The sequence below is a fragment of the Nycticebus coucang genome, chromosome 13 (assembly GCF_027406575.1).
Source record: "Nycticebus coucang isolate mNycCou1 chromosome 13, mNycCou1.pri, whole genome shotgun sequence".
Lineage (NCBI taxonomy): Eukaryota > Metazoa > Chordata > Mammalia > Primates > Lorisidae > Nycticebus > Nycticebus coucang.
Genome location: NC_069792.1, coordinates 69,156,423 through 69,176,883, shown reverse-complemented (window position 1 = coordinate 69,176,883; position 20,461 = coordinate 69,156,423). Strand labels below are relative to the sequence as shown.

The 20,461-nt window shown below is 38.4% G+C and overlaps 1 protein-coding gene across 4 annotated transcripts in view; it reads right to left on the bottom strand.

Annotated features, from left to right (window-relative positions):
* OXR1 (oxidation resistance 1) overlaps positions 1-20,461 on the bottom strand; it is a 470,813-nt gene that overhangs the window by 190,582 nt on the left and 259,770 nt on the right. The gene's annotated exons all lie outside the window — the stretch shown is intronic.

Genomic DNA, 20,461 nt, shown 5'->3' with positions numbered 1-20,461 from the left:
GTGGACAGATACACGAAATCTTGTGCGTATCTACAATGGAATATTATTCAGCCTTAAAAAGCAAGAAAATCCTGTCATGTGCTACCGCATGGATGAACCTTGAGAAAATTACACTAAGTGAAATAAGCTGGTCACAAAAAAATACATGATTCCACTTTTATGAAGTATCTAAAGTAGTCAAATTCATAGAAACAAAATGTAACCTGATAGCTACCAACGGTTGCAGGGAGGGGAAAAACAGTGTTGTGACTTAATGGGTACAGAGTTTCAGATATGCAAAATGAACAAGTTCTGAGATCCCTTTGACAATGATGTGAATATGCTTCACACTGCTGAACTGTACACTTAACTATGGCTAAGAAGATTAAAAAAGAGATATCATGCTTTTAAGCATACTTGTTTAAATTATTCTCTGCCTACAGCTCTGTGTATTTAAAGTCACAGCTGCTAGTCAGCCACACCCAGGAAGCAGCAGCTGCCCATCAGTCTGCTTTCCAATCTAAAGTCCTGAGTAATGGCTTTATGTAGCCGGCTGGAAGTGTGTGGTCAATCAGAACGCACATGCTTCTGGTGAGGGGCTGGGGTGGGAACAGCTGTGGGCTGCTGTCATGAGACCCAGTGGAATTTTTTTGAGTTTCAACCAATCATTACTATACCACATTTCACTGAACGTGCCTGTACTCCAGTAGGACTGTTTTTAAGTTTTAAAATCATGTGAAATCTGTCATCAAGTTATATCTGCAAAGTTATATCCAGCTGACCCCCTTATGATAAAGGGTATTTCTCTGTGATATTAAAACTCTTTGTGCCATGTGCAGTGGCTCACACCTATATCCCAGACTTGGGAGACCAAGGTGGGTGGACTGCCTGAGCTCACAAGTTTAAGACAAACATGAGTAAGAGTGAGACCCTGTCTCTAAAGAATAGCCAGGCGTTGTGGCAGGTGCCTGTAGTCCCAGCTACTCGGGAGGCTGAGGCAAGACAATCGCTTGAACCCGAGAGTTTGAGGTGGCAGTGAGCTAAGATGCCACAGCACTCTGTCAAGGGTGACCAAATGAGACTGTCTCAAAAAACAAAACAAAAAACTTTTTGTAAAAATATTGTACAATGACTTCTTAACATTCTATAGATGAGCCACAACTTAAACGCTTTTATTATAAAAAACACCACCATTTAAGAAAGCATAATCTGGGGGTTTGTGTGTGTTATAAACATTTCCATCTCCTCTTTGTATCTCTCAGCTACCATTATTTGTCACTAATGTGTCTGCTACTCTTTTCTGCTTAGCTGTTTTTAATCTGCCATGTACTTGAAGTCATATAATCAAATGTGTTAAAATTTTATCTAAATTCAGAGTTAATGTGCTTTGAAATGGGAATTTAAAATCCTTTCTTCTGAGAAAACTGCATGAGCTTTAGCACATAAATGAGTGCCATTAATTTTAGTAATTCAATGCCCACTCTTTAAAAAAAAAATATACTCCTTCAGATTTTTTGCTGACTCAAGTCAGTTGGTGTTACTAAATTAATAATATGTCATTAAATGAAGTTGTCATTAACTGAGATATCTACGTTCACTTTGTACCTGCCTTAGTGCTCAGAAGAGTCAGGTGCAAATGTTTATATTTGCATTTAGACAAGGAATGAATAAATGATCAAAATATTAGAATTTAATGTAGATAGGAAAACAGTGGTACATGTGAAACCATACTCAGGCTCAGCAGTCATCAAGGGTCTATCATAATCAACTGGGCCAAATTTATTTAATTATTATCACACTAATAAGGGTGATGTGTAAGAGACTAATAGAAATAGAAATTTTCATAAACTTTTGTAGAAAGTGATATAGCAACATAGAACTAGAGCCTTTAAATATTCCTACTTTTTGACTCAATTTAATTTTTAAAACTCCATTGTAATAACTCAAAACACAATACAAAATTTGTGCATGAAGATGTCAACAGCACCATTAATACTAACAAAGACTGGAAACTCTAAGCATCTAATCAGAAACACACTGAAAAATTCTGAAACTTCGACAGGTTAAATTAATGTAAACATAAAAGTTAATATTTAGAATCACATTTTAATTATGTAAGAAAAGTGTACCTTATCAGGTTACATCTCATTACATAAGTAAAAAGTTGCATGGAGATAAGCCATAAAAGAAACAAACCTGAACTCTTTAACTCTTCAGGGGTCCTCAAACTTTTAAAATAGGGGGCCAGTTCACTGTCCCTCAGGCCATTGGAGGGCAGACTATAGTTTAAAAAAAAAAAACAACTATGAACAAATTCCTAAGCACACTGCACATATTTTATTTTGAAGTAAAAAAAACAAAACGGGAACAAATACAATCGCACTGCCGCATGTGGCCCGTGGGCTGTAGTTTGAGGACCCCTGCGTCTGGCTAATGGAATTGTGGTTCATTGTTATCTTCTTTATATTATTCAGTATTTCTCAAACTTTAAAAAAGATGTGTTAAAAAAATCTGAAGTGTGTATGATATAATTTTTAATGCTGGAATCTAGAACCCATGGTAAACTGCAGTAGAAACATTATTTTTGTCTACAGCAATCCTATAGTCTGCCCATGATAGTTTATATTTGGACAACTTAGTACATTTATGGGAAGAACTAGACAGGTGCCCCTTAGCTTTAGTGAACAGGAAGTTAAGTTGCCTTTTTTGTTCACAAGTTCTAGGCCACAGTCTGACAGTTGACCCCCTTACACCTTACTCACCCTCTTCTATGGAGACAACAGGGTTTAACTGGGCCCAAGGCTGTCCACTAACAGATCTTATCTCCCCGACTTCCTTGTTTCTAGGTGTGGCTGTACAATTAGTTCCTGGCCAATGAAAAATGAACAGAAGTGATGTGGCAACTCTGGGATCATGTTCCTCTACAAGGAAAGTTCTGTGCCAATCTTTCTCCCCCCCCCTTTTTTTTCCCTGTGGCTGACATGCAGAAGTTAGAACGAGCACTAGAGAAGCCTTTTTAGACCAGGGAGCTGAGTATTAAGGATGCCAGATGAAGTGGAAAGAGTCTTTACCCTTGACACAACAAAACCTGCCCAGGAGGTTACTTGTCCTCAGAATATTGTGTGGGACAAAAATAAATCATTTTGACCTTTATTATAGCAGCCAAATTAGTATCCTATTACTGTTTCTATCTGGCAGAAGCAGCTGGATTTAGTTGATTACTCTTAGAAGATTAGTTCACCATTAATTACCCCAAAACTAAAATCACTATATTTAGTAGCCATTCCTCAACATTCAAATAGCTAATCTTAAATAACCCATTCTATAGGCTAATTAATATAGCTATTTGAGAGTGCAGAGTGCCATCCTACTTGAAACCAGATGTCCCAGAAGCCATCTAAGGTTCTTCCAACAGTGAATGCATTCTTTTTTTTTCCAAAGTAAAAATCACTCATTATATGTATGCCATATGGCTCAGACTCAATTGATGGAGAAGATTCAAAACATTTATTTATTGGGAGAATTTCAAAAGTACTTACAAGTCACGTGGCTTCCTACACCAGTGTTAAAGTAAGAATTTGGTTCTCAATCATTCACAATACAATGTTGAGCACTTCGCACTGACCATCTTAAGCATAAAGAAACCTTGTTTTACTTAATAACTTAAAATGCTGTACTATAATCTCATGTTAGAAAACTAAACCACAAAGTAACAGGAACAGAATACTGCTCAAACATTTAAAATGGCTTTATTTTAAGGACTAATGAATATATCAGTACATTCTAGATTCTCCAAATCATGTCTCTCATTAAATAACAGCATCAGAAAAGAAAATATGCAAACAAGTTAGTGTTCAACCAGTGTTTCTGAGATTATTTAGCAGAATCATTACTAGAGTGTCTGTTTATCTGACATTCCATTCAATAAACCCTTTCTTGAACTTAATTTCTGAAAGTATAAGATAAAACTCAAGCTCTATTTTTCCATATGATATATGTCATTTAACATACATACACACAAAACCTGTGATGGTTAATTGTATGTGTCAACTTGACTGAGCCACAAGCTGCCCAGACATTTGACTAAACATTATTCTCGGTGTGCCTTCTGTGTGTATCTCCCCAGGATTCTTGATGGAATTAAGTATTTCAATCAGGAAACTGAGTAAAGCAGATCATACTTCCTAATGTGGATGGCTTCATCCTATCAATTGAAGATGTGAATAAAACAAAAGGCTAAATAAGAGACCCCTTGCCTGTCTGCTTGAGCTAGGATAATAATCTTGTCTGCCCTTCAGCCTCCAACTGAAATGTCTGCTTCTCTTGGGTCTTCAGATTAATGACTTTGGAATAGAACTTCCACTATTCCATTCCTTTGGACTCAGGCTGGAACTATACCTTGGCTCTCCTGGGCCTCCAGTTAGCTCACTGCAGATTCTGGGAGTCCTTGGTTATCCATAATAGTGTGAGCTAATTTCTTATAATAAATCTGCATGCACACACACACACAATATCCTACTGGTTCTGTTTTTCTGACTGACACAGATCTTGGTAATAAGGGGGGCTTCTATAACAGATGCCTGAACATGTGGAAGTGGTTTGGAGCTGAGTAATGGGTAGAGGCTGAAAGAAATTTGGGGTTCAAAGCAGAAATAGAGATGTGAAGGGTAATTCCAGTAACATCTCAGATAGAAATGGAGAAAATGTTATTAGAAAGTAGAGGAAAGGCAAGAACATGGCTGAATTGTGTTCCAGCATTTTGTGAAAGGTAGAATTTGCAAGTGAAGAGACTGGATATTTATCAAGTAAATTACTGAAGATGTTTCTTGGGTCCTCCTTACTGCTTACAGTAAGATGTGAGAAGAGAGATGAAATGAAGAAGAAATTCTTAAACAAGAAAGAAATAAGAACTTGGAGATTCAGAAACGCCTAAGGCTATCCACACTGCAAAAAATGAGAAAGCTTGCTCTGAAGGGAACAGTAAAGATGTGGTGAAATAACCATTTGATAAAGAGATGGTGAGTATAAACTAGGATTTAATCAACCATCCCAGTTGAAGCAGAGAAGAGAAATGGGATTATACCAGCAGAGACACTGCCAGTTTGTAATTTTGCATGCAAGAAGGACATGGATTTGGGGGGTTCAGGGGTAGAATCCTGTGGATGGAGTTGTGTTTCTCCCTCCCTCTAGTTCATATGTTGAAACCCTAAATGTCAGTGTGGTAATGTTTAGGGAAGGGGGCTTTGGGAAATAATTAGGTTTACATGATGTCATGAGTTCAAGCATTCATGATGGGCACTAGAAAGATACTAGAGATGTCTTTCTCTCTCTCACTCTAGCTCTCACTCTCTGTGTGTGTTGTATGAAAACACAGTGGGAAGCAGCTGTCTACAAGCCAGAAAGAGCCTTTTCCAGAACCTGACCATGATGGATCCTGATCTCTGCCTTTCTGACTTCAGATTGTGAGAAAATAAATTTCTCTTGTTTAGTCCACTGCTATTTTGTTACAGTAGCCTGAACTGGCTAATACAAACCCCAGTATTTCCCATGTGGCTGTAGCTACCCTGGTGGATATCCACCTTCGGCCACCCAGCATATACTCTTCTGACTCCTAGTCCTAACACTCCCATTCTCTTACTGGTTCCACCCCTCTCCAATGCATCCTGTGTACCTTAAGTGCAGCTGGCTTGATCTTTAAATTAGTAGAATCTATCACTCAAGCCTAAGATAACTGGCATAACCCAATACCCCAGCTGCATCATTGAGATGGGATGGGATGTGCTCTGAAGTGATTCATTTAGGCCAAAACTTAGGATTTCTTGTTTGAGAGTGAAAAACCTACACTCTTCTTTGCTGAATGTGAATCAGAGAACACGTCTGAGATTTAAGTTCCCAACTGCTCACAGTAGAATGTTACCTACTTTAAACTGGACATCTCAATTATGAAGAAAGGTGAGTGTAAACAAGATGGCCATCTTGAGACTATAAGTAAGGTAGGAAGCCCACAGTGTATGGAGTTAGCACAAAAGAAGCAGAGTGGAGAAATGATGACAGTGTGAAAGGGTCCTTCTCACGTCATTTCCATAGATAGATGCAGCCTCTGTCTTTCAGTCACATGTATCTATGAATATCTTTTATCACTTGAATCAATTTGAGATAGAATATTTCTACTATTTACAACAAAAATCATCCTGATAGAGGCAGTGAGAAATTGAGACAAATTAAGGGTGTAAGTCCAACCCTAGTTTCATCTCATATTTCTGGTAACACCAATCTCCTTCCTTACAGGTGGTCCTTGGTTTCTTTTAAACTCAATTACACCATTTTATAGTTAATTTCATAAACCTCTGAAGAATTCTCTCATATTACTTGGGAATGTGATGAAAAAAACCCCACATTTTTCTCTACCTACTTTGATTCAGACTTCAATGTATGCTATCATATTTAATTCTCAAAATAAAAGAAGGTGGGGTTTCCATGAATACATAGGAAGAGTGAAGCTCAGGAAAGCTGATATCCAGAGTCACATAGCAGTTAATCCAGCTGCTGGGACTTGAATTTATAAAACTCAAGCTTCTTCTATTTATCAGATTGCCCTAGACAACTAACACATTTCAAACAAATGAAAACAAGTCTGTTGAAATGCTTAATATGTGAGTTTGTGAGACTTTGACTCTTGCCTTGCTAAAATTGTAAAACATTTAAAATTATTATTTTGGAGAAATCGAGAATTTTCTAGGTGATTTTGAAATAATATCAATGTCTCCAAAATAAAACAAGATACCACTGATGCTTAAGAAGCAAATAAAACTATGCTAATTTCAACAGTTTGAAGACTACTAACTCTGTTCCCTTGATCTTTATCCTTAACAGGCACTACATGCCTCAAATGACCTTTTATCAAAGATCTGCTTTCAGGTTTGTTTCTTCCAGGGGTTGGGGTAGGGGATCTCTGGCCTCCTATTTTAATAAAATCCTTTTATTTTTAATACTTTTTTTGTTCATCCCTTATATATATTTTTGAAAACAAAGTTAGGATTTGTTCTGTGAAATTTGAATTCAGCCAAAGGATCTAGAAGCCACATGTGGCCTTAAGGCTGCAGGTGCCCTACCCTTTCTCCACAGCATCTCTTAAAGCTTGATTCATGGCCATTGTTCTACTTTCCTACAATTTCTTCTTTGAATTTTTTGCAGCTTTCTTTTCCATAATAATCTCCTTCCTCTGTAGGTGGAGGCCAGCCTCTTTGCTTGATTTTATACCATCTCTCTGTAGAATGCATCAAAGTTCAAGTTTCCCATTTTTCCTCTCAACAGCCTGTTTATTTTTTTCTTTTTTAAGTTCTCAATTCCCTCCCCTCAATTTCCACACTATCACTAAGCCTTCTTTCTGATTGCTCATGTTGGCTACTTTGTAGATAGCAAAATCAGGTCTAAAGCTCTTGTTAATCATTAACTGATCATTTCAAATTGAGCTCTAGACAATACAGAAATCACAAAGCAATAGGCTCCGAACTTTCCACTTCAAGGGGGAAAAAGTCTCAAGTCTGGAGATGCAGACACAATGGAAATGGCATTAATGATTTTCCTGAAGGTCAAAGTCAGGGACTGTACAGAAGCACTACTGGAAGATATTGTTCACATAAGACTGGGTGATAAAAACGTGAGCAGGAATCACCGCCAGAGGTCAAACTCAGATCAAACTGTCAGAGCCACACCATGACAATGCGCTGACAAGAACCTAGTAGCTGTGAAAATTATACAAAGGCACATTCAGCTGCAACGTGTTCTGGTTATTTCAAAGCCTTTGCACCTAGAGATATAAATAATAATCTATTTACCTTAGAGAAACAGCTCCCACACAACAGACATTTCACATTTGATTCCACAATTGAAGAATATTACCCAAGCTACAAATACTTCACAAGGTTTTATGGCGTTTCTGGATTTCACAGCAGTGTAAGGTTCATTTAGATGGGCACTGTCAACCACCTGAATGTGAAATATTATTTACTGAAAATGACTTTGCTATAGAATGGTTGAATTTCAAAGTGAGAATACTGATGTGACTGTCAATGGAAAATTTGAAGGAACTTTCCTGTCATTTCTCCTAAATTAACCAAATTGGCAAAACAAACAAGACAGAATTTTCTTTGCACTGTTTCAGGAAGACTGTACCCTTGCTGGGCTTTCGGATTTGTATCGAGAGAAGAGAGTGGAAAGCTGTCCTGGGCTGGTAACGTGGCACACAGATGCATGTTCTCGCCGCTCAGTACTCAGTACACAGTAACTTGCTCTTTAAACTGGTTTTAACTGTTTTCAATGTAATACCTACATCTGTGTGAATGCAGGGAAATGGTCAATCTCTGTGGATCGGACTGTTAATTGACATAATCTTTTGAAGAGCAATCTGGCAATATGCAATAATTGCCTAAATTGTGAGCAGATTATTTGAATTCCACTTTTAACAATTTATCCTAACAAAGTCACTGAGAAGAAAAAAGAGGGCATAAGTTATTTTCATGGGCATTTAAAACACGGTTATAGGAAGATGAACAAACAGAAAACCCGAAAAGTGCAGTAACAAAGAATAAATTAAACTGTGATTATATCTATGCTATAGAATATTCTATAATCATTGAAAATGATGCTATAGATACAGGATAGACAAGGTTAAAAAGAGTATTAAGTATGCGCTCTGTGACCAGCATGTTATAGCTGCTAGAATAACAGCAGTGAAAAAAACAAAGCATCCCTGAGCTTTTGAAAAGCACATATTCTGGGGCGGCGCCTACGGCTCAAAGGAGTGGGGTGCCAGCCCCATGTGCAGGAGGTGGTGGGTTCAAGCCCAGGCCTGGCCAAAAACTGCAAAAAAAAAAAAAAAAAAAAAAAAAAAAGCACATATTCTGGTGCTTATCTTAAAACTATACAGTATTAAATGTTTTTGTGAATGTGTCATGCTGTGTTTACCTGTAGCTAGAATACTATGTATATGGAAAGTTATATAAAGTAGCTCTGTCTGTAGGGTATGTTTCTGCATAATTTCTTATACTTCCTTAGATTTTTTGATATTTTGTATAACGAACAAAGAATGCAATTTTTAATTAAAATTGGTATATATGATAACAAAACATAATGAAAAAAATTGTTGAAAAGGAGCAATGAGGAAAAGTTTTCTATCATATAGGAAGCATGACACTTTCTCATGATTCAAATACATTTAATTAACAAGAGTAAGGCTAATTCTAGACCTCACTGACAAAAAGAAAATCTTCAGGGAGAACAACTATTTTCAACAGATGCCATCAGGCTTTTTACTAACACAATCCAAGAGGGAAAAATAATTGTTTTTTAGGCTTTTTTTCGATATGGTTCTAATCTATATTTTATTATCCCTCTAGTACATTCTTCAGAATTATAATCTTTTCTGTAGGGACCCAAATCCAGAAGACTTCATAGAAGAGAGATTTGAGATTTCTAAAATGATGCAAGATACCTAAGTAATTCAATTTTTCAAGGACCTGATAAGTGAGGGGTTTTGTACTTGGGGGCTTCAAATACATCCTTATTCATTTATAATAATCCCATGAGCAGGTATTCTCCATGGTCTACACAGGAAGAGGCTCAGGAAAAGGTATCTTGTTCATGTTCATATAGCTAAGAAGTAAGGAAACAAGATTTAAATTCTTATCGGGGACCAAACTCAGTCCTTTCAGAACTTCTATGGCAGGTCAGAAGAAAACAAGATATAAAATAACATCAATGACCTAAAAAGTCATAGAATTTTAGATCAGAGAGTATTTTGTATATCATGTGTTTCAATTTTCTCATATTATAGATGGAAACAAAGAGACTCTGGAGGCTAAGAAACTTTTCCAGGGTCACATTCCCTCAGTAATGGAGAGCAATGATTATAACATGTCATAATTTGAATCATGAAGCTATAATTCTACTTTATTTTGGCCATTGTTTAGTGGCTGTTGGATAAATTATTCAATGATGATAGATCATCCAGATAGCTTCATGCAAGGAATTTCATTTACATTTTATTTGAACATATTCTGCATTTATTAACAAACTGGAATGGAGAGCTACTGAAAATTATTTTTAATAATTATCTAGTTTTCATTACCCTTATCAACTCTTCCTGAATACTTTGTGTCCTAAAAAGATGCATAAAAGATACAGCTTTCAAATTATGCAATATATTTACTATTTTGATACACCAACGTGAGCTTCCAAATGCTTGCCATTTTAATAGCATTTGTATTTGGTATTATAATAAATTTTGGCAAGCCAACTCCAGAGAAGTAACTCCTTATTTGAGTAATTATCTAGCCATCTGCTGGTAGAAAACAAAGCAAACAGATGAGGCTAAAAAAATGGATTTGAACCCAGTCCTCGCTGAGGTAAGCACAAAAAAAAAAACCATGGCATTAAACTAAGTATCTCTCCCTTTCCAGGCAGCATCTGTACGAAGCGTACCATACTGATAAAACTGCAGAGCATCTGGTGAAGTGATGAGTAATCTTTACCGAAGGAACCTACCTGAAGCATTTGGTCCACCTGTCTTGAATCTAAATAAATCCCACATCCTCTATATACATAGCAAACATGTCTAAAATATGAAGTTCTCTCACTTCTTCTCTCTGCATCCAATAAGACACAGAAAGTGTGAAAACAAAATAAGTGCACAAGAGGCAAGATAAATAAGTTTTTAAGTTTGTTGTAGCATATGGAATAAAAATAAGATGGCTGAAGTGTAGTAGTTTGATCGGAGGGTGAGACCTACTTGTTGTGGTCCCTGGAGAGTGTCCTGTGACTTCAAGGCCATCTGGAGCCCATGTCTATCAGGTGAACACCCCTGCTCAGCAAATGGAGCTTCCAGGATATGTAGATGCTTTAAGAAAGTGTGTGCAGATTATCTGTCAAGGTTCAGGACAGGTAATACCTTCAGATGCCTACTTTGATCAATCCTGGCCAGCTTTATAAAACTCCCAGAGAAGTAATAGGAATAAGCTGGGAATGTTGGTTAAAGATGGGGTTATGCAAAAATAAAAAAGTGCAGAGGAAAAACTCTAACTGGTTTACGGGGCAGACACCTGTAACCAGAGGCTATCTATCTCGAACTTGCCTTAGGAAGCTGAAGGCCCTTTCTTTATTACCCAGGTTCCTGCCCTTTTACTTTTATAAACCACATTTCCTCAATAGAGTAAGTGATTTGTAGACAATGGTTTTCCAATGTCAGTACTAGTAAGAATGATTTGTTTAAAATATAGACTCCTGCTCTCCAGCCAAGAAAGCATTTCTCCCAGAAAGTATTTCTATAACTTGTGTTTATTCTTGATGTGCGTCTATTGGAATTTGGGTCAGGTAGGCTGGAGAGACACATGGATGTGAGCAGAATCCTTGGTGGGAAAATGTAGGGAACACAAGCACTAATTGAAGAGTGAAGTATCTACTGTAGTCTGAATATTTGTGTCTCTCTCACAATAAAATTCTGTTAGATTTTGACAAAATTCATATGTTGAAATCTAATCCTCAATGTGCTGGTATTAAGAGGTATGACCATCAGAACTTGACCAGGTCATGAGGCTCTGCCCTCACAAATGGAATTAGGGCTCTTCTAAAGGAGGCCCAAGGGCTCTAGCTAGCCCTCCTACTATGGAGGACACAGCAAAAGACATCATCTATGAAGCCGTCTAAGCCCTCAACAGACAATGAATGTGCTAGTGCCTTGATCTTGAATTTCCCAGGCTCCAGAACTATAAGAAACAAATTGGTGTTATTTATAATTTACCCAGACTATGATATTATGGACTAAGACAGACACTAGTACCAAGAAGTGGGGTGATGCTGTTACAAATACCTAAAAATGTGGAAATGGTTTTGGAACTGGGTAATGGCAAGAGGCTGTAAGAGGTTTTGGGTACATCACTGTGAAAGGAGTCATAAAGATGATTCTAGTGAGGACTCAGAAGAAAAGAGGAGCTATAAAGACAGCCTCAGTCTTCCAAGAGATTACCTAAGTGGCCGTGATCAGAATGTTGTTGGAAGGACAATAAGTGGCATCATGTTATTGGAAACTGGAAGAAAAGTCATCCTTGTTATAAGGTGAAAGGCTGAAATATGTTCTTGTCCTAGTATTTCATGGAAGGTAGAACTTCTGAGCAATTAAATAGGATATTTGGCAGAAGAAATATATTTAAACAAAGTGTTGACAGTGCAACATGACTTCTATTGACTGCTTAGAGTAAAACTATAGAAGAGAAAAATGAATTAAAGACAGAATTTAGGGCGGTGCCTGTGGCTCAGTGAGTAGGGCGCCAGCCCCATATGCCGAGGGTGGCGGGTTCGGACCCAGCCCCGGCCAAACTGCAACAGAAAAATAGCCCGGCGTTGTGGCGGGCGCCTGTAGTCCCAGCTGCTCGGGAGGCTGAGGCAGGAGAATCGCGTAAGCCCAAGAGTTAGAGGTTGCTGTGAGCCGTGTGACGCCACGGCACTCTACCTGAGAGCTGTACAGTGAGACTCTGTGTCTCTACAAAAAAAAAAAAGACAGAATTTATAATTGAAGGAAAGCATACTTAAAGGTTTAGAAAATTCTCAGCCTAAAATATCATCGCTACCACCTTTTCTCCAATTAAGAATTGTTGCCCTATTTTCAATAAGTATTTCTATAACTTGTGTTTGTTCTTGGTGTGGGTTTACTGGAATTGGGGCAAGTAGGATGGAGAGACACATGGATGTGAGCAGTATCCTTGGTGGGGAGATGTAGGGAGCACAAGTGCTAACTGAAGAGTGAAGAGTATTAGTAGTAAGATACCAAGAGACTTAGGCAACCTTGACAGGAGGACAATTATAACATGTATGGGATGGGAGTAGCAGTGAACCAATGTGTATCATAAATACTTTTGTACGGGATAATATGTAGCTGGTGCCTCATTTCTCCAGATGGCCCTCTCCCTCCAAATGAGGCTCCCCCATTTGGCCTCTCAGACCACTTCATGATGTAAGAATTAGAGGTCTGATAATGGCTGCCCGGCAGGGAGCATCAAGGCTAGTAATTCCTTATGGTAGATAGACCATAGGCTTGATTGATTCAAGCCTATGCCAAACTGGTTGCTTAACATTTTCAATATTACACCTGAATAGGAGTAAAATATGTAAATATTCATAGAAACTTATTATGTTGATTGAGCCAACTATGCACAGGTGAGGGAACCCAGATGCCACTTAAGGAACCACCCAGCTGAGCTGAACTTAAATTGCTAGCTCAAAGGATTGTGAGCTTGAGAAATGATCGTTGTTTCAGGCTGCTGGGCTTCAGGCTGGATTGTTATGTAGCAACAGGTCACTAATACAAAAAGGCAATGTGCTTTTATGAGGTCTGACAATTAAGTTCATGAACTCATCCTAGAAGAAGTGCTAGATACTTCATTGCTGAATCACCAAAATGTCTTCCTTTCCATATCTCCTCATCTTCAGGTAAAGAAAAATATCATTAGGGACCAGATCAGGTAAGTAGGGAGAATGTTCCAATATGGTTTTTTTTTTTTTTTTGTAGAGGCAGAGTCTCACTGTACTGCCCTCGGGTAGAGTGCCATGGCGTCACACAGCTCACAGCAACCTCCAACTCGTGGGGTTCCGCGATTCTCTTGCCTCAGCCTCCCGAGCAACTGGGACTACAGGCGCCCGCCACAATGCCCGACTATTTTTTTGTTGCAGTTTGGCTGGGGCCGGGTTTGAACCCGCCACCCTCGGCATATGGGGCCGGCACCCTACTCACTGAGCCACAGGCGCTGTCCTTGTTTTTGTTTTTATTGAAACAGAGTCTCACTATGTCACCCTGGGTAGAGTGCTGTGGCATCAAACTCTTGGGGCCAAGAGATTCTTTTACCTGAGCCTCCCAAGTAGCTGGGACTACAGGCACCTGCCACAATGCCTGGCTATTTTTCTGTTGCAATTGTCATTATTGCTTAGCTGGCCCAGGCTGGATTCAAACCCACCACCAGGCTTGATGTATGTGGCTGGCACTGTAACCACTATGCTACAGGTGCCAAGCCCCAATAAGGTTATTTGTTTACTGGCTAAAAACTCCCTCATAGACAGTGCCATGTGAGCTGGTGCATTGTCATGATGCGAGAGCCATGAGTTTTTGACCAAGATTTTCAGTGAAGATTTTCCTGTTTCTCTATCAATGTTTATTTGGTCTGCTATGCTTCTCACAGACAGCTCACAATTTTAATGCACAATTTGGTGTATTTTTGAAATGATTTTGTCAATTGTTCTCATTACTGGCTACTCTGACCTCTCTTCATTAGTGACTCTTTCTCTCCCCTGAGAAAAACGTTTAATCCATTTGTACACTGATGTTTTCTTCTTGGTATTATCCCCATAATCTTGGACTAACATGTCCCTGATTTCACTTCCACTGTCACCATATTTAATAGGAAATTTGTGAATGTGTGTTTGTTGCTTTAATTCAAGCTCTGATATTCTCACAACAACACACAAAAACATGTAACAACAATAATGAACGCCACTCAGCAAGACGACACCACTGATACGGCAAGGTTATGCACAGTACTATCAATCTAAGAGCATGGTGGCAACTTCTTGAACTTAATTGTCAGACCCTGTACTTCTCAGAATAGTCTTTTCAAGAGAGTTTTCCCCAAGCATAAGTCCTAGAATTACAAGTTCATCCCTCCACATTATTCTCACAATAATTCTATGAAGTGATGGTTTTTATTCCCACTCCACACGTGGGGAAATGGAAGTTTAGAGAAGAAAGAAGGCTTCTTCAAAGTAAAAAAAATCTAACCAGCACTAAAGCTAGAATTAAAAGCCAGTTACATCTGACTTCAAGTCATTGAGGCTAACGACTCTAGTAAAATGTGATATAGTTTGCTGATCCATATTTAATTCAGTTTCTGAGTTATGTTTAAATTATTCCTTACTTATTTTCCTTCTGTAAGACAGAAATCTTCTCCTAAAAGTAAAAACAGATCCTAAGCAAGATCCTGCTTCAGAGAGAAGGGTTCTGTCCCCAGCGTGAGTGCTATTTGATCACTGCATAGGAAGCAGCTCTCATTCATGACAGTAACAGCTTGTTCTTGCTGCGTTTTTCCTAGGCTCATTCTTAGTTGCCTGCAGGGACAGAGAACAAACGCTGAATCCCCATATTCCACTTTGGTGCCAAATGATTCTTTGCCATGAATTCAACAGGTGGAATCTGAAGAAATATTTGCATCTTTCTCCTCCGGGAGCTATCTTGAAATAAGACTGTTCTCATAAAAAAGCAGAATTTCATAAAACATTAGTTTTACTATCCTTCTGCTAATTTCTGGGTATAGAATTCTGTGGCTCAGATATACATGCCCACGAAATGCTATTCACCTGAGTTGGCTGTTAAACATTGTTATCATTTAGAAGAAACTAGGCTAGAACTCTGTGGATAACATAACCCTGCCAAGACTATATGGTTTAAATAATTAAAGTTTCATTATAGACTGTGCATTTACTTACAGCTACATGTGGAATTATTTCCCACGCTTTTGCTACCTTGTTAAATGCACCAAGAAATAAAAATGGTTTTAAGTACCAAGAAGAAAAATTCTTTAAAGCCTACTGATCAATTTTTCAGATAATGGGTCATATTTCCTTTATTAGAAAAAGAAAACAATCTTAATTAATTAGAAAAACTCAATTGTAGAAAACCTTTTATTAACTACAATCAGAGCAAACACTAATAGAGAAAAAGGAATCCAAATTTGTGGGTTATGTGAGAGAAGAAAAGAAAAGAGTTAGATTTGTGGAAAAGTTTAGAAGAAAAAGAAAACTGCAGGTTCTTATTCAGACTGAACAAGGTCACAAAATTAATGAGGGAAGGGAATTGCTCTTATGCAGATAATGAGAACAAGAAGCCATGGCCTGAAGCTATGAAGGACAGCCCAGACCAGCTGTTGGGAAACACAGTGAGTTAGAAAGAAGGTTTAGCAGAAAGGCACAGGCCCAGAAAAGTGACTGTGAAGCAACACCAGCAGAGAGATTACGTAACCAGTGAGGAAAGATTATGTAAAACACAGATTTGGCATTAGCAGGTCAGTTTGCATAACAAGGGCCTTCCGTTCAGCTTTTCCTGATGTAAAATTTCAATTCCTTTTTTTGGTGCCTTTTATGTTTTAAGGACATTTGACTTCCTACTATGCTTAGTTTTCTATCCATGACCTCATTTAATTTTAACAATTTATGAATTAATTACTTCTATTATCCTGTTTTCCAGATGAAGTAAATGAGACCAAGAGATATGAAATATTTCACCCAGCTCGCACAGTGAATAAAGGCAGAGGTGGGATTTGAGCACAGATTCTGTCAGATGATGCCAACACACATGGTCATTAGCGGGCTCTGTGGCTTCTGGCCTTGAGGCAGTAACACAGGCTTAAACATAAAGGGTTTGTATTCTTAAGCACTGCAGGGCCTTAGTTTGTCTTCTTGAAATAGCCTAAACCCAGAGTGTTCCATGAAAGCACAACGCTGAATAAGTTTGGGATGCCTTCTCATTACTCAGGAGCCTTCTAACTTGCATCCACAGACAAGCAACAGGAACTGGAGTATTTGGGTGATTGATATCTTTCTTCAGACTTCCTCAGCTTCCTTTTAGTCTTTTCTCTGCTTTACAATACAGGCAGTTCCCAGTTATGAACAAGATAGGTTCCATATGTTTGTTATTCAGTTGAATTTGGAAGTTGAAACAGGTACATTTACCTGTTACTTGTAATAGGCACCATTCCTAAACGCGAGTTGTATGCAAGCTGCACGCTTGTAACTCCGGGGGCTGCCTGTATTTACTTTCAAGAGAGCTCTGGCAGGTCTTAGTGTCCTGTTTTGTTGAATTCCCAGATATTGATGGCGCTGAAGGCCAGAGTGACAACAGAATTATCAGAGAAAATAAGGACATCCACTTTGCCACAGGGCTTAGAAGTTAGTATACTGCCACTAGCCTATCTCTTAACATTCCCCAATCATGTTTCTCCTTACAATCTCCAGCTAAACTGAGGAAACTTCCACTGCTCTGTTTTGCTCTTTGTGACCCTGTAACCAAGAATTGTGGTAGGTTCTCAGAAACAAAGATAAATAGGCTATCAACTGGGACCTTGAGGAGCTTAAGGGAATGGAGAAGAGAGTATTTTTAGCATAAGATATCAAATGCTAACACAGAGGTACCATGAAGGCTTCCCGGAAGTGATGCTACTTGAGCTGAATCTTCAAGGAAGAGAAATATGAATTGATGAAGGGTGAGCAAGGGCCTCAGGCAAAAAGGAGTTTCAAGAATGAAGAACTGCAGGCAAGAAGTGAAGTTTATGAGCGGAGGAGACGGGGTGAATGTTAGGTTATATACATGATGCTCTTAGCATTACATAATGTTTTGTGTTTTTAAATATAATACTGGAATGTAAATCACAGTAGGACCTCCATAGTTGACCACCTCCCTACACTTACCACCTCCTTAAGTTGACCTCATTTTCATAGAGTGGACATGCACCACATGTACATATCAATACAGTGGGCCTGGTTCTTCATGCCCACCACCTCTGTGTGTTGACCAGTCTGTTGCCGTCTCTTGAGTGGTCAAATTATAGAGATTCTCCTATATGTAAGAAGAAAACTGCATCAAGGTTCAGTTTAAATTTTTAATGTATAAGACTTTAGATTATTCTTTTCTACAGTAAGAATATATTTCCAATTATGCATACAAATATTTTTCTCTCTTTGATTTGGAAAAATTTTCTTTCCTAAGGCACCACCAAACACTAACAATATGCTCAGCACTGAGCATGGTTGAGGGCAATAAAAGAGAAGGAGAATGAAACGTGGTCGTGGTATTCAGGATGCTATTATTTATTTGCAGAGACAAGTTGAAATGATCCACCACCATAATCACACTCAGGCTGATATAAACCATGGGGCTTTAAGTAAACCGAGAACCCACCAATGTCACCACTATTAAGAGAAATTCTATATTCACATTAATCAACTTAACTGCCTTTCAAGTGAATTCTATATCTGAAAATCTAACAATAAAATACAGTCCTTAGCCACCTCTATCCACCAGCAAAGCTGTTTTATCTTTTGCAAATGGAAGAGTCACTGAATCTTCTCTCAGGACGATGCAGAGAATAAATGAAATCATAGGACACTTCTGCTTTGTGGTTTTTCATCAATATATCTGGCCAATTAATGGCTAAATTTACAAAATGCCATCTATCAGGAGGCCTTGTTATGTAATGTCTCTGAAGTCCCTATGGATATGGGAGGCTCGGATGTACCAAATTCAACTTGGATTTTTAAATATTACAATAGTTTAGGCCCAAGATCCACATATTTCTTCCTAAGAATAGAAAACATACTTAGCTACCCTCTACGAGGGGTCCTCAAACTGTGGCCCGCGGGTCACATGAAGCAGTGTGATTATATTTGTTTCCGTTTTTTTTTTTTTTTACTTCAAAATAAGATATGTGCAGTATGCATAGGAATTTGTTCATAGGTTTTTTTTTTTTTTAACTGAAAAAAAATTTTTTTTTATTGTTGGGGATTCATTGAGGGTACAATAAGCCAGTTACACTGATTGCAATTGTTAGGTAAAGTCCCTCTTGCAGTCATGTCTTGCCCCCATATAGTCCGGCCCTCCAACGGTCTGAGGGACAGTGAACTGGCCCCGTTTAAAAAGTTTGAGGACCCCTGCTCTATACTATACAGAGGTTAAAGGGCAAGAACAGAATTTATTTGATACATAGAAATGGGACCATTTAAAGTGTACTTGAAAGAAGCAGCACCCTCCAATTTCTCATCTCAGCTGTAAGTCTCCCTACAACACGGATTTCTGCCATGCATGGGATTGACAGGCAAGCAAACAGGGTGATGGCGGTTTCCGTCAGAGGTGAAGTCTTAGCGTCTGGACGATACATAAATCCTCCCTGTTCCCCTCATGTAAGTATTCCTCGAGTATGAGTGAGTCTCTTAGTTCCCGTAGTACAAACGATTATTTATTGAACCTCCCCTACTCCTTTTAAAATCAAATCTCCTTTAAAAATTTAGCTATCATAAAAACAAAGGAATGTCCCTAGGAAGTCTCTCTTACACTCTCTCTTCTCTTTCTAAGATACTAACCCTAGACTTGGCCTCAGCATTCTAAGCTGAGCTGTTGTCACAGACAAGAGCCAGGGTTCACGTAGCTGTTGGGCTACTGCATTTTAGCCTATACAAGCAAAAAAGTGAACCACGTGCCAAAGCACGTAACTATTTTAAAGTTTGCATATTTTTGTTCTTATACACAAAGCGAAGAGAAGAAAACTTTGAAGTGGTTTTTCTGCAGCTCATTTCTTTTGTTAATCATGTTTCTACTAAGTTTTGCCCATCTCAACACGAAATACTCCCCAATCACAGCAATTATTGAGCCCTATATAGTTGGTTGTTAGTTGAATACTATGTCTAATCAACTATTTCCCAAAATAAATAGAGTGCCCCAGGATGAGTGAATTTTCCAGATAATTTACATACTTATTTTAAAATGTAACTGCTCTTGATGGTAAACTATTTAAATTATATTACCCCAATTAATTGCCTAAGTAAGTAAAGGTATAACAGAATAGAAGCATTGAGGAAGGAAAGATTCATTTTAGGACTGGGAGAAGGATTCAGAGGAGAGGCAGTATTTGAATGAAGATTTGGGCCTTTAATAGGTTATTTAACTAGCTGAGGGATAAAGAGAGGAGGATCATTCTAGGGTAAAAAAACAGTTGAGCTCTTCAACATTGTAACAGATGTTTTCTGCACTACCTGGTCAGCCTGGGCTGTCAAGTGCTCTAGACAAGGGCTTTGTTTCTACTTGGGTGAAATCCAGATGAAGGAGGCTTCTGGAACTCTTACTAATGAATTGGACAGAATACTGTTGTGTGAACATACTGTGACTTTGGCCCTTGCTCTTCTTTGTCTAGTGTACACTGTTTTGAGAGCTGTGACGATTTTTCTCAACTGGAATCTTTTACTTAGAGATGAAACAATTTGGCATTGTCTGCTCATGGACACTTGGTGACTACATTACCAGTTGGACCCAAGATTAATATCACAGATTCCTGAGTTCTACTTCCTCATAGGACTGTGACTCCGGGTAGATATTTAAACTCTTTAAGCCACAGTTTTCTCATATGTAATACAGGAATGGTAAAAATATCTACCTCATAGTATTGCCAAGAGTTAAATTAGATATCCAGGAAAAGCACATTAACACGAGGCCAAGCAATAGTAAGAGTTCAGGAAATATAGTCATTTTTATTCACAATGACCTCTCTCTGCTTAAAGCTGTTCTTCCCCAAAGCAGAAGATAAAGCGCGAGGATTGTTTCTTTGGGTTCCCCCAATCACATGTTGATGCTTAATCCCCAGTGTGAGGGTGTCACCTCACACTGTGGGAGGTGATGAAG